The 4,001-nt window shown below is 43.2% G+C and overlaps 1 long non-coding RNA gene across 1 annotated transcript in view; it reads left to right on the forward strand.

Annotated features, from left to right (window-relative positions):
* The window catches only part of LOC109320915, an 18,473-nt gene extending 15,694 nt beyond the window's left edge, over nucleotides 1-2,779 (forward strand). Inside the window, exons 2-3 of the long non-coding RNA XR_002103873.1 lie at nucleotides 1,461-1,465; nucleotides 2,768-2,779. This is a non-coding gene — a long non-coding RNA (uncharacterized LOC109320915). The remainder of the gene's footprint in view (nucleotides 1-1,460; nucleotides 1,466-2,767) is intronic.
* Nucleotides 2,780-4,001: the final 1,222 nt, after the last annotated feature.

Here is a 4,001-nt window from a genome sequence, read left to right on the forward strand (position 1 = left end):
CTTGACTTCAAAAAAAGCCTTCAACCTGGTATCCCATGGTCACCTTTTCAGGGCCTCAGCATTTGAATGTCTATACATGTGGCTCTGGAGAAATTTTTCTATCAGGAGAACAAAATATATTATATAGGAGAAGGAAAGTGGGGGAGATCATTTCAAAATACATCATTCATGAAAAGTATTCAGATGCTGATGTGATGAACATGCTATAAAACTGCTTTGTCCCTGATTCAATTTGGCAGAGATTGAGCCTGATTTGGTGGCTGAATCTCTGAATCCAAATCAAATCAGAGGACCTTTGATCTCTCTTTGAACCCTCGGAGGGTTCCGAATTGATTCAGAGAGATTTGTGCAGATTCAGTGATTCGGACATAGATACAGCTTTAAAAGTTTTTTTTCTGAATACCTCTAGGTAGCAGGGGCTCAGATTGCTGCAGTTCTGGGGCAGATGCAGCATCCCACAGAAGCACAGGGGACATCCCAGTGCACTCAGCAGCAGACCTGGAAGTGGACGAGAAGCACTTCCGGGTCCACTGGGAAGTGCATGGAAGGGGCTTCCCCATTCCCCTCCCCAACTCAGTGACTGGTACCTCCTTAGTTTGGGGGGGCACCCGGGGTTCCCCTGCGGCTGATCGCTGAGCTGGGGAAGGTGCAAGGGGGAGGGGAGCCCCAGTGGGCTCCCTGGCAGACCTGGAAGTGGCCTGGAAGTGGTCACGAGTCTCCCCTGCTACCTCAAGGTATGTAGAAAAAATTTTAAAGCTGTGCTTGTGTCCAAGTTACTGATTCACCGAATCAGCATTAAATCTTTGGATTCGGCCGAATCGAATCGGGGACAGTGATCTGAATCAATGGATCAAATCGCTGTCCCTGATTTGGGCTGAATCTGAACCCAAATTAAATAGGGCCTATTTCACACACCCCTATATATTACAAACATGCAAATGTTTTTGTTTTTTGGGGGGGGAGGGGGTGGGCCCACACTTAGTTCTGCAGTCTTGTGCTAATGGCATTTGCCTAACAGGGTGTAGTGATAATGATAGGATATTTTTCAAGGTGTGCTCAGCAACCCAAAAGAGACGGAACTTGGCTGACACACAAGAAACAAGGATGCTGGGTGGGATCCTAAGTATGGATGGGGATGGGTCTGTATCTAGCTATAGCATCTAGGCCAGGAAATCTAAAAAGCGACAATAAGTAGAAGAGTAAAATCAGTGGATGTTGAACTAATCACGTATGCTTTGCTAATAAAACTGCTGCAGCAGCCACTTCCTGAATAATATTTTTATTATCTCTAGTTTCTGTGGAGGGGCTGGTTGGGGGCTGCCCTGTCTGACTCCCTTGCTGCTAAGCAACGTTCACTTGTATTGCCTGGTCCCTGCCTAAGTGCCTCCAACTGGTGTTCATCACCCAGAGTAAGATCTCATCACTGATTTTTGAGATTTCCAAACACTCCCATTATGTAGTAGCTGTGGGGACAGCACCTGGTGGCCTTTCTATTGCTGCTGTTTTCTTCCACCCCCTTACAGATCTGCTCTCTGTTTGCGTGAAGTAAAAGATGAAGGTAAGTTACTACAGTATTAGTCTTCCCTGCTGACGTGATACATTCTCTCCATAAGCCCCGTTCCTTTTAATTTAATTTAAGATCATTTTCATTCCCCATAGTCATCTACAGTACAAATACATGAAAAATATAGGCAGGAGAATGGAAGGAGTTACTTGGGAATCATGGGATAAAAATAAGAAAACAAAATTATAGGCTGAATATTGGAAAGAACTTCCCAACATCCCTTCTCAAAGGAGGGAGTGGAAGTTCTATCATTTGGGACATTTAAAAGTGTATTGGTGACTCTACTTGAGAGGAGACCATCCTTTACTAGCTGATAAGAGTTTAGCACTATAACAACTGTGACTCATCCAGGTAACACAGTATATGGTGGCTCAGATACTGAGCTCAGAAGTCATGAGTTGATGTTTTCAAATATGATTATCCATTTCAGGTGTTTCAGTTTGGCCTGATTCCTAGAAAATGCAGAGCACTATCCACTGAAAATCAAGCACAAAATATTTTCATGTATTGGCATCAAGTTTATAATTCAAAATGTTTATTTTTTGATTCTGCCATTGTCCAGAGTATATGAAGCTTGGTTTCCTATTGTAAAGACCTTGCAATTTGTCTTTTAACATTTAAGTTTCTGGTTATTCTATAATACCACACATAATAAACTCATGTAAGGGAAACATACCAAAAGACCAAGTTATGGAAATTTACCATTGTTATCTTGAGATTTTCTTTGTTAGAGAATTTCATAACCTCTATCTCTTATTCTGCTTTTGAATGTTGTATCACCATCGACATTATTCCACCCCTCCTTCTAAAATGCTAGAATTAGTTTTTGTCTGAGGAGAAGTAGTTTTGGGAAAAATGAAGAAGTCAAAGACCAGACTAAAAGAAAGATGAGACATTCCCCCATACAGGTAGATTGTAAAGCATTTAAGGCAAATGTTGTATTGTTCTGCGGGAGACCTAATTTAAGACATTATTTCTTGCATGACTTAGTTTACTCAAAACATCTCTTTGTTCCAAATACATTGTTAGGAAAAATACATTATCAAAATTATAGAAAACTTGTTTTCAGTTTTGAATCTGGCTGCTCCTCATGTCTTTCTAAGTATAGTCTGGAGATTTACATAACATCTGGAGCAATAGGAAAGTCCTCAATATATCCCCTGTACAATCACCATCATTTTGCACGTGGCAGTACTGCAGGAGAAATTTAAAAATGCCAGGCCAGTTTTTTTACTTGATGATAAGGAGATAGAAAAGTCATTCCTTTTTCAACTTTAGCAAGTGTTCAGCCTACTCCCTCAACAATTCACATTCTGTTTCCCTAGATAAAATGCAGTTGGCGAAATATATCCCCACTGAAATCAATGGAATTATCTCAGGGATGAATTTGGCCTCAAATGGATTAATTAATTTTAAAGCTACATAATATTAATTCATTTTAAGGAAACATAATAATTTTTGTATAACCCTTTCTTAACTCGCATCCACTGAATTTCACCCTGTAATTTTTCCTTCAAGCCCAGTGATGCCTGGCTGAGCAGTAACCTCTTTCAAAAAGGTGTACAGTCATAACTTAAGAATATAATGGTAAACATGGAGAATCCACCCTACCCCATAGTAAGATATCCTCAGTACCTGGTAGTTCCTTACTCATTTCTTGTCTTGTCTCTTGCAGTGGTAGAATTTCAGACATGATAATTCCATACCATGCTGCTTTCTCTTGTACATTCCTACAGCTTTGGATGCTTTTGACTTATAACCAGGGATCCGGGTTTTCCATTTGCCATGGAAAACCATGGTAAAACCCAACTTTTCTCATTTTAAGGAGAAAAACTTGGATTTTCTCTTTTTAAGGAGAAACATGAGAAATGGCAGGTTTCTGCATTCAGGCTGGCAGAGTTCCAACCTGCAAGAGGCTGAGAAGAAGGTGATGAGGCATGGAGCACAGTGTGCACGTGTGCACATACACATACACATGCACATGGCCACCAGGCAGCATGGAGAGCAGCTCTTGCAGATAAGTTTGGGTGGTGGTGGGGGGGGAGGTTTGAGGCAAAGTGAGGGAAGGATGGGGTTGCTGCCCAGCCAGGGTGGGGCTTGGGGGCCAGGGCTCGAATACACAGCTGCAGGGCCCAGGCAGGGAGTGGGATGGAGCCATGGGTGTCTAGTCCAAAGTGGGGGAGGGGGAACTGGCTCCCTGCCACTGCGCAGACTACCAGGCAGGTGTGGGGGGCATATGACCCCTGGATTTGTGCATGGGGAGGGAGAGATGTGGCTCACCATGGAGCCTCCATGGCCCAGTGGGCAGGACCTGAAGTGGCAGAGCGGAGCAGGGTTGGAAGGCTCCTTGCTGCCACTGGGAGTCCTGCACCATCATGGTGAGGCACCCCCCACACATCCGGCAGCAGTGAAGGCACAACTACATGCCATCACTCTT

The sequence above is a fragment of the Crocodylus porosus genome, unplaced genomic scaffold (assembly GCF_001723895.1).
Source record: "Crocodylus porosus isolate Cpor-Errol unplaced genomic scaffold, CroPor_comp1, whole genome shotgun sequence".
Classification (NCBI taxonomy): Eukaryota; Metazoa; Chordata; order Crocodylia; family Crocodylidae; genus Crocodylus; species Crocodylus porosus.